We start from the raw sequence: 10,857 nt of genomic DNA, 5'->3' as shown, positions 1-10,857 counted from the left end.
TTGCTGATGTCACGAGTGATAATTTGGTGTGCCTTATTACCCCTGCTGTTTGTTGATTCTGATCATCATACTGTATGATATTTTCAATTTATGAGTGACTAGAGTATACTGCCACAGAACAGTTCACTGATTTCCTCCTGCAATGCGGGAGACCTGGGTTCAATCCCTGCATTGAGAAGGTCCCCTGGAGAAGGCAACAGCTACCCACTCCAGTGTTCTGGCCTGGAGAATTTCATGGACATGGAGTCGCAAAGAATCGGACACAACTGAGTGACTTTCACTTTTCACTTCCATTACCCTTTCTGTTGGTTGATTCTGATCATCACACTGTATGGTATTTCCAATTTATGGGTGACTAGAGTATACCACCGCAAGAGCAGTTCAGCGATTTCCTGCAGTCCTTCAGGGAACCTGGGTGAGAAGTGGTGGTGCATGAAACAATGTGCGCGTGCCACGAGGCAGGCACCAGGCCTGAGAAGTAAGTGGCCTCTTCACGTGAACCTTACACGATGCAAAAGGAAACAATTTTTGTATTCTCATAGCCAATCAACTTTCAAAAATCCACACAGCCTCTCTGCCCCTCTCGCAAAGGAAAAACAAAAAAATCCACACCAGCAGAAAGAAAGAATGCCTGGATAATAAAAACTTCTTTCCATTTTGTCTTACATTGTATGGATTTTCAAGCAAGGTAACTTGCCTGATTATCTTTGGCCTCCGTAAAGTTGTGACTGAGGTTCATGCCCTGCATCCTTGGTGAGAAAATTGAGTCAAAGCGCAGTGACGGATTTGGTTTTCTTGGGCTCCAAAATCACTGTGGATGGGGACTGCAACCATGAAATTAAAAGATGCTTGCTCCTTGGAAGAAAAGCTATGACAAACCTAGACAGCATATAAAAAAGCAGAGAGATTACTTTGCCTGCAAAGGTCCATATAGTCAAAGTTATGGCTTTTCCAGTAGACATTATGAATGTGAGAGTTGGACCATCAAGAAGGCTGAGCACCGAAGAACTGATGCTTTCAAACTGTGGTGGTGGAGAAGACTCTTGAGAGTCCCTTGGACAGTAAGATCAAACCAGTCAATCCTAAAGAAAATCAACCCTGAATATTCATTGGAAGGACTGATGCTGAAGCTGAAGCTCCAATACTTTGGCCACCTGATGTGAAGAGCTGATTCATCCTGATACTGGGAAAGATTGAGGGCAAGAGGAGAAGGGAGTGACAGAGGATGAGATGGTTGGATGGCATCACCGACTCAATGGACATGAGTTTGAGTAAACTCTAGGAGTTGGTGATGGGCAGGGAGGCCTGGCGTGCTGCAGTCCATGGGGTCGCAAAGAGTCGGACACGACTGAACAACAAATACTGAGTGGCACAAAGAAGTCAGCTGAAAACGAAGTTATTTCCTAATGATGAAAGGGAGCCCAAACTACCGCTTTTTCTGGGGCACTTCCTTGCTTGAGAACCTAGTACCGCATCAGCCAAGTCCGAAATTCCCTGGCTGAGCTTCTGATTCCTGCCCCCATTCTCAGCCTTGGGTGCTGTAGAAGCTGCCTGAGGGTGAGGTGGGAATGTCAGCTGGAATCTGAGTCTTTTTTTTTCTTTTCAATATTTATTTATTTGCTGTGTCAGGTCTTAGTCGCAGCACCCAGGATTTTTTTTTGCATCATGTGGGCTCTCTAGTTGTGGCACGTGGGCTTAATTGCTCCTTGGCATGTGAGATCTTAGTTCCCCGACCAGGGATGCAACCCGTGCCCCCTGCATTTCACGATGGATTCTTAACCACTGGACCACCAGGAAAGTCCCTGGAATCTAAGTCTTTTAGGGCTGGCCACCCACGTGGCCACCTACTCTGCAGCTGGTCTCCATGGTGGCTCTGTCTTCCTGCCAGTGTGATGTCCTGCTACCTCTTTATCCCACGGTCCCCTTCACGGTGGCCTTCTTCCTCCTTTGCAACTTTCCGAGGTCCAGCCCAAACGATTCCCTCCTCCTCCTGAACATGTCACCAACAAAAGTGCAGTTTGCTGCAAGGGGCTAAGTTGGCTACCATTCTAGACTGTTCTTCCTAGACTCCTGGACTCAGAGGGGCAACTGTGGTCTGAAACTTGTGCCAGGCTTTGCAGATTCAGCAACTCAGGTGGATGAGTCCACCCAAGTATTGCAAATCTGGGAAGAGAGAGAACCGAAGGATATGGAGAGGAGAAGGAGGAGCGCATGCGTGTATTAGCTCTCCAATCTGCGTTTACTGAAAAAGGGCAAAAGGGCGATGGAGCCCCAGGTATCCAGCAATCTGCAAGTGCACGCCTGTCCTGCTCGGCTGTGCCCTGCGGATCTCTTTGCTGAGTGCTGTGGACGATTCAGCTCTTGGGAGCTAGATTCTAGTTGAGGAGGCAAGAAAAACACAAACGAACTGACCACAAACCACGTAGGACATACCCAATGATGCAGCGGATTAACCCGCGTGGTACAGATGATCAATCCTGTAATAAAGCTGAACCATTTGCGGAGAGCTGAGTTGTCACGGAAACCTTTGGAGGAGGTGGGACTTCCTCCGGGCCCTGAAGGGAGACAGGGAGTGGGAAGAGGCTGGGGCATTGGTGGGGGTGTGGAGTTGAGGGAGGGGAAGGTCAAGTGGGCTGGTGAGTCTGTGGACAGACCAGCCCATTCTGAGCGGGGTTGGTTTGTGGCTGGGAGAAGAGATGAAGTAGAGAGATGGAGTGAGCCCAGAGGGTGGAGACCCTTGGAGATCTGGCTGAGTAGCTCATTCATTTGCTTATGAGGTCGTTCATCTGTCCTTCGCTCCTTCCATTCATTCATCCAACAGATATTTTCCAAGTGCCTGGTACAAGCCACATGGTGGCCTTATAGGAAGCCGGGAAGTGCGGGGATGGTGATGCCATTCATAAGAACCTTTTGATTTGATGAGAGACTGAAGATCCTCATATGAAAATATCAGTGGTGCTCCACTGGGGAGTGGGGGCCCTCTGCTCAGCTGCACAGAGGGTTACACAGGAGAGGAGAGGCAGTGAGGACTCCCTGCCACGTGGGGTGGCCACGGAGGTGGCGTTGGAGCTGTGCCTTGGAAGGGAGGCAGGACTGAAAGATGAGAAAGAAGGGCAAGTGTTCCAGGAAAAAGAGCGATAACCGCAGGAACGGGGAATCGAACGTTCTCCTGTGCCGGCCACAGGAGATTAAGATGGGGCACCAGGGGAGATAAGAGGGAAATGAAGAAACCCCAGAATGTGAGTGCTAGAAAGGGCCTTTGAACCTTCCGCCTTTCTGCTGGATCTCGCCTCGGTCACCATAAGAGCCTCTCTTACACAGACTGAGGAGCTCTCCTATTATTAAAAAAATATTTATTTACTTTCTTGGTTGTGTGGGGTCTTAGTTACAGCTCGCAGGATCTTTGTTGCATCATACAGGATTTTTCATTGCCAAGCATGGGCTCAGTGGTTGCCCCTCGAGGGTTTAGTTGCTCCGCGGCACATGGGGTCTTAGTACCCCTGCTGCTGCTGCTAAGTCACTTCAGTCGTGTCCGACTCTGTGTGACCCCATAGACAGGAGTCCACTGTCCCTGGGATTCTCCAGGCAAGAACACTGGAGTGGGTTGCCACTTCCTTCTCCAATGCATAAAAGTGAAAAGCGAAAGTGAAGTTGCTCAGTCGTGTCCGACTCTTCGCGACCCCATGGACTGCAGCCTACCAGGCTCCTCCATCCATGGGATTTTCCAGGCAAGAGTACTGGAGTGGGGTGCCATTGCTTAGTACCCCTACCAGGGATCATAAGCATGTCTCTTGCATCGCAAGGCAGGTTCTTTACCACTAGCCGCATTCTCTTCTTCTTTTTAATATTTATTATTTATTTGTGCTGGGTCTTGGGTCTTAGTTTCAGGATGTGGGTTCTCTAGTTGCAGCACGTGAACTCTTAGTCGCGGCATGTGGCATCTAGCTCCCTGACCAGGAAACGAACCTGGGGCTCCTGCATTGGAAGCTGGGAGTCATAGCCCCTGGACCACCAGGGAAGTCCCATGCTCTGCTTTTTGAACAGAGAAACACAGAGGTATTACTCAAGGGAGGCTGTTTACAAACAACGCTCAAATATCAGTGCTTCCTGCTCCCATCCACTCGAGTCAGCAGCCTCTGCTCCACACAGTCATCGCAGGACCCAGGCTGCTTCCATTCTGTGACCCCACTTTCAGACCCCACAGGCCTGAAAGCCAGACGGACAGCATAGAGAAGGCACACCCACCTCCCCGGGGCAAGACCCCGTCCTGCGGCCTTCCCCAGATGCCCAGGGTGCGGGGAGGCAGGGGGTGAGCAGAGAGTCATTTAATTGTATGCGCAGGATGAGCAAGTGGATTTGATGAGACCCTAGCCAGTCTCTACTGTAACCTTTCTCTGTGATCCTCCCATCAAATTGACACCTGACTTATGGAGGGAGAAACAAGAGACATAAACAGCAAGTGAGGGGCATGTGGGGACAGGCAGCGTCAGGACTGCGGATTCCGATCCAGCTCCTTCCCCCAGCCGGGGCCTCACATAGCGAGTCTGCCAGAGAGCTGGCAGATGGGCGTATCATCTCTGCGACCTCGGTTTCCTCATCTGCCCCACGGGGCCTCTGACTTGGTCCTCAAGACAGATGATGTGGAAAAGCACCTGCTCCTGACTGCCCCGCCCCAGCCAGCAGGGGTGGCGGGCACAAGGGCAGCCCGGGCCACACTCAGCCAGCCCCACCTCCATCCCGCCAATGTCCCCTGAGTGATGGAAGAGGAAGCTCACAGGCAGAGTGTTATTACAGCTTTTCCATAATGCAATGTCATCAGGAAGGCCCGGGCCTCTGGGCAGCACCCTGGCAGCCCCATTACTCTTCCCAGCTGCTCAGCGCCTTTCAGACGATGCTGGAGAGAGCAGGAGGCGCTCTAATAAAACACATGGCAAGCGGAGACCACTCATCAGCAGCTCTTCAGAATGATCTGAACTTCGGACTTTTGATTTAAATCTGCATCCTCTGTGGCCAAAAACATAAAACAGAAGATGAAGGAAAGAACAAAAATGAAAGCGTGGGTGCCAAGAATTTGAGAGGAAGGGAGGAAGACAAGCAGCTCTTGGAAGCTACCCCGTCAGGAGCTGGCCAGGCAGGCTGACTTGCACCGGAGCTGGGTCCTTCCCACCAGACCTCACTCAGAATCATCCCTTCCGTCACCAAGCTGCCCCAAGATGGGGCAGGAGGCTTCAGAGCCCATCCAGGAACAAAAGTCAGGTGTCTCCCTGGTCTGATTCGCCCCTCACCTGTTTCCTTAAAACCTCTAAAGAGGGGGTGGGGGCTGGTGGGCTGGGAGACCTGGGTCTCTTCTAATGTCCTTTCTCCTCAGATTCCTTTAGGTAAGAGATGACTGCTCATCAGGGCCTGTTGTCCAACAGTGAGTTTTGCCCCTTGGAGACCAAAGGGGAGCAAAAGGGAGGGTGCTGCTGCCTTGGCTGGAGACCAAGGAGGGCCTCTCTGAGGTGACGTTGACTAGGGAGAAGAGTGAAGCAGGGAGGCAAGTCCCTGGGGCAGATGGCCGGGGACCTCAACAGAGCCAAGGGGTCTGGATATTCGGCTGCAACTTAAGACTCTAGCCCCTCCCAGCACACCTCCAGTACCTACACAGCTTGGAAAAAAAAAAGCTCATCTCCAGAAAAAGGCAGCAATCTGCTGCCAGCATAACTTCTAGGGGCATCAAATGACGAGGTCCCCCTGTGCAAGCCCAGATCAACTCTTTATACTAACATATCTGGGTATTGCAGCCAATCATTTCCTCCAGTTGAAGAAGCTGAAAGCAGAAAAATCAGGCAATTGTGCCCCACAATACAGCTAAGTATTTAATGTGCTTTTAATGTTTACATTATTAACAGCAGCATTACAAAACTATATTTTTACTTTCAACCGGTTTCAATGTGAGATTCGATGTCTCAATGACTGGGATCATTATGACTTGAAAACGTGACGCAGAGCTCCCTCCCGCCTCTCTCCTCCCCCCGATCGTGCCTCGTTTCTATAAAGAGCTGGCAGGGCTCCACGAGGCCCAGATACTCATTCTAAATGGATCAGGAGGTGCAGCCCTGCTGGGGGTTTTCAAGGAGCCAGGGGAGGTTGCATTCAGTGTGGAATGAGTGACAACCAGCAGGTGGGTGTTGAAATGGTCATCAACTCCCTGAGGGGCTGGCACTGCCAAGCCACATTCCAGGCAGTGCCTATTAATGTGCCCAGAATGGTGCCTGCTGACAGGGCAGTGAGCCCGTACTCTGGTTCCCAACACCCACAGGCATGGGGGTGGGGGTGATGAGGTAAAACAAGGACAGAGAGGCCCCCAGATCCTCTGGGAAACCACAGAACGTACAGAGATACACGCTGCGCACAATTCACGGCGGTGACTCCGCACGGAGGCCTGAAGAGGCAGCTGGTGGACGAGCAAGGGCACGGACTCCAGGGCCAGCCAGCTGGGGCTCAAGCCCAGGCTCTGCCACTCCCCCACCTGGTGACCTTGGCAAGTCCTATCCTTTCTGTGCCTCAGTTTCCAGTTCTGTAAAATGGGCATAAAAGTGGACCCCACCATGAAGACTAAATGAGTAAATAGCAAGGCCTTTAGAACAGTGCCAAGCACACAGAAAATACTCAGTTCGTGTCAATATATCATGCTAATTCCCGTTTTAAGATGAAGAGCTGAAGCTCGGAGTGATTAAATAGCCACCCAAGGTTGGCTGCTCTGAAGGAAGGCCTTTGCCTTTGCTGCCCCTCTACCTGGAAGTCGTTTTGCCCCTTGTGTGACTCAGTCTCGCAAACACAAGCCCCTCCAGGCCACCCAGACCCCACCTCTGCCCCAGTCACTGCGGACCCAGCACCCTGACTTGACCCTTCCCTTCCCTAGCATCTATCACATCTGAAATTATCTTGTTCATTTACGAAAGGACTGGTACAGAAGAAACACTCTTCGTTTCATTATTGTCGTTACTGTATGTCTGCTTGGTTGTCGTCTGGTTCCTCCACTTAACTGTAAAACCCATGGGACTGTGACTGAAAGTGGGGTCCAGCTGCTCAGCACTCAATAGCCATTAAAGAGGCCAGGTTGGTGGAAAGTTTGCTTTATTTTGGATGCCAGCATCAGGGGTTGAGGAGGGTGAGGGCAGATGCCTGTCCGAAGACGAGCTCCACCCCATCCCCAGCCGACAGCCAGTGGGCAAGAGCGTTAATAGGCCGAGGGAGGGGACTACGTGTAGAAACATACAGTCAGCCCTGACAGTCATCTGGAAACCGGTCACCAGTGGTCTGATCTGCGTCATCCTGATTGAGTGCAACGAATCTTCAGTTCCACGGTCGGCTTGTTCCCAGCTCCTTGAGGCCAGTTCTCAGAACTGTGGCCACTGAAGTCGTGGCTACAGTCTGCCATCGTGTAGTTAACTTCCTCCACCTGGCAGGAGCTTCAGTGTCTCTAAGGCAGCCCACAGGATATAGCTCAAAATATGATCTGTTGCTCATGAAGAGGAGCTAAAGGTCCTTGACTTTGCTTAATGACTGCATTATTGCTGGCTTCTCAGGCGGCGCTAGTGGTAAAGAACCCGCCTGCCAATGCAGGAGACACAGGAGATGCAGATGTGATCCCTGGATCAGCGAGATCCCCTGGAGGAAGACATGGCACCCCACTCCAGAACTGTTGGCCCGGAGAATCCCATGGACAGGGGAGCCTGGCTGGCTGCAGTCCATGGGGTCACAAAGAGTCAGACACGACTGATAACGAGGCACACACATTATCGTCATTTGGTCTCCTTTGTTTCTGCCTTTTCTCGCTTCTTTGATTAAACTTTTTCTTTGGCTAAAGCTTTTCCACAGACAAAATGCAAGCAGAGGACATGGGGGGTCATGAACCGTAGGGTCCTGCTCTGTTCCAGGATCTGGGCCCTCATCTGTCTTTGTCCACCACAGGAGAGGTGCTCAGGGCTGGTTTTGTGTGATCTGACATGCCCCATACTTGGGTTAATGCTCTGCTGTTACTGTCTTGAAATTCATCATAATTTTTTAATAACATTTTCACTTTCACTGGACCCCCCCGAAAATTGTACTCATAGTCCTAGATGAACAAATGAATGAATGAGAGAGTCCACATTCCAACCCATGTCTGTCAGCCTCCACAGCCTCACTACTGAACCACAAGACACACAAGCCTGCAGGGGTTTGGGGAGGAGAGGTGGGTACTGACCCAGGACAACCACAAACTGATCCAGAAGATGCTATGCTGGGGAAGGGAGATCCTTAGAAGGAGGCACTGATTCAGGTTTCTCCTGCTCTACTTGTCCTTCTCAACCTCTCATCGTCAGTTGAGTTCAGTTCAGTCGCTCAGTCATGTCTGACTCTCTGCAACCCCATGGACTGCAGCACACCAGGCCTCCCTGTCCATCACCAACTCCCAGAGTTGTTGCTCAAACTCATGTCCATTGAGTCAGTGATGCCGTCCAATCATCTTATCCTCTGTCATCCCCTTCTCCTCCTGCCTTCAATCTTTCCCAGCATCAGAGTCTTTTCCAGTGAGTCAGTTCTTCACATCAGGTGGCCAGTGTATTGGAGTTTCAGCTTCAACATCAGTCCTTCCAATGAATATTCAGGACTGATCTCCTTTAGGATGGACTGGTTGGATCTCCTTGCAGTTCAAGGGACTCTCAAGAGTCTTCTCCAACACCACAGTTCAAAAGCATCAACTCTTTGGCACTCAGCTTTCTTTATAGTCCAACTCTCACACCCATACATGACTACTGGAAAAACCATAGCTTTGACTCAACAGACATTCATTGGCAGAGTAATGTCTCTGCTTTTTAATATGCTGTCTAGGTTGGTCATAGCTTTTCTTCCAAGGAGCAAGCGTCTTTTAATTTCATGGCTGCAGTCACCATCTGCACTGATTTTGGCACCCCAAAATTTAAACTCTCTCACTTTTCCACTGTTTTCCCATCTATATGCCATGAAGTGATGGGACCAGATGCCATGATCTTAGTGCCTCAAGTTGGGTGAAAACCTTGTTACTCTTTCTGAGGGAACTCAGTCCCTGCCTCCCAGGACAGCTGTTGGCTGGCCAAGTGTTCTTCAAAAGCCACAGCTGTGTAGGGCCTCAGGCAGAATGATAAGGTCTCAGGGCACCCAACACAGCCCTAGGTACCTGGAGCTTGATATTGTTAGTAAATAGATATAACCCCACTCTTTGAACCTCGGGGCAGCTATCAAAACTATGCAGTTATGTTACATTTGTCCAAGCTCACTGCACAACGAGCCAACAAATAGAGAGATGAGTTGTTGGGGGAAGGAACGGTGACTTTATTTGGAAAACCAGCAGACCAAGAAGATGGTGAACTAGTGTCCCAAAGAAATCATCTTGCCTGAGTTAGAGTCCAGGCTTCTTTATGCCACAATGGGATGGGATGTGGTTGGTTGCTGCAAACTTCTTGGTGCCAGAATCCTTTGTTCTTGCAGCTGTCCACACAGGTCTTGTCACAATGTTCCTAGAAACCTCCTCCAACAAAACAAATGTTATTCTCTGTTCTGCAACTTTTTAATCTCTATGTGAATGAAAAAGTGTTATACCTTTAAAGATAGCTTTGATAATGGACTATCCTATATATTTCAGGCTACAGGCAATACTCAACTCGTAGCAAAAATAATATGGTAAGTCCCCTACATACAAACGTTCAAGTTGTGAATACCTGTTCACACGTCCAATCACGTAAGTTATTTCATTTGTCTGGCACACACTGTCACATGCGTGCACCCTCTACAAGTGGTTGTTTTTGTGAACCTTATAGTACAGCAGTGTACAGACTACAGTAGTTCAGGATCTTTATTTCAAGGCCAGGATGTGGTGACTGAAATTGCAGCTTGTCCTTCCATGAAACTAAAAGACGCTTGCTCCTTGGAAGAAAAGCTATAACAAACCTAGACAGTGGATTAAAAAGCAGAGACGTTACTCTGCTGACAAGAGTCCAGTAGTCACGTATGGATGTGAGAGTTGGACCATAAAGAAGGCTGAGCACCGAAGAACTGATGCTTTCAAACTGTGGTGTTGGAAAGACTCTTGAGAGTCCCTTGGGGTGCAAGAAGATCAAACCAGTTAATCCTAAAGGAAATCAACCCTGAATATTCATTGGAAGGACTGATGCTGAAGCTGAAGCTCCAATATTTTGGCCACCTGATGCGAAAAGCTGACTCACTGGAAAAACACTGATGCTGGGCAAGATTGAAGATGGGAGGAGAAGGGGACTCAGTAACCCTTCCTGCCAGGCCCTGTATGCCAGCTGTTGTACTGTACTACTGTACTTTTCAAGGTACTGTACTGTAAGATTTAAAATGCTCTGTTTTTTTTTAACATATTATTTTGTGAAAATTATTATAAATCTATTATAGTACAGTGCTACATAGCCTACTGTGTTAGTTGGGTACCTGGGCTATTTTGTTGGACTTATGAATGCACTCTCAGAATGGAATGCATTCATCTGTAGGAGACTTACTGTAGCTACAAAGGTTAAAGTAACAGAAATAGATTCAATACAGAGTCAGATTTGTTCTTCCCTATTACAAATACAGCTGATGGTGAGGATGAGCCAGGAGGTAATGTTGGGCTGGAAATGTGTTGGGAATGCCATTGATGCCTCGTCTTCCACTCCCACTGAACTCATCTCAAGCAGGCATCATACACCCTGGGTCCCCAAAGGTTCTCATTCACAGGTCTTTACCCCTAATTACTTCAGACAGCTCAGAGATGTTCCCGGTTAAAACCACCCACTGCTATTTCCTTCTCCCTCTTCATTTCTCTCTCATCCCTGCCCAGGCCTGGCTCTTGCT

The sequence above is a fragment of the Ovis canadensis genome, chromosome 20 (assembly GCF_042477335.2).
Source record: "Ovis canadensis isolate MfBH-ARS-UI-01 breed Bighorn chromosome 20, ARS-UI_OviCan_v2, whole genome shotgun sequence".
In the NCBI taxonomy this organism is placed as follows: Eukaryota; Metazoa; Chordata; class Mammalia; order Artiodactyla; family Bovidae; genus Ovis; species Ovis canadensis.
Note: the sequence above shows the minus strand (reverse complement) of the source record.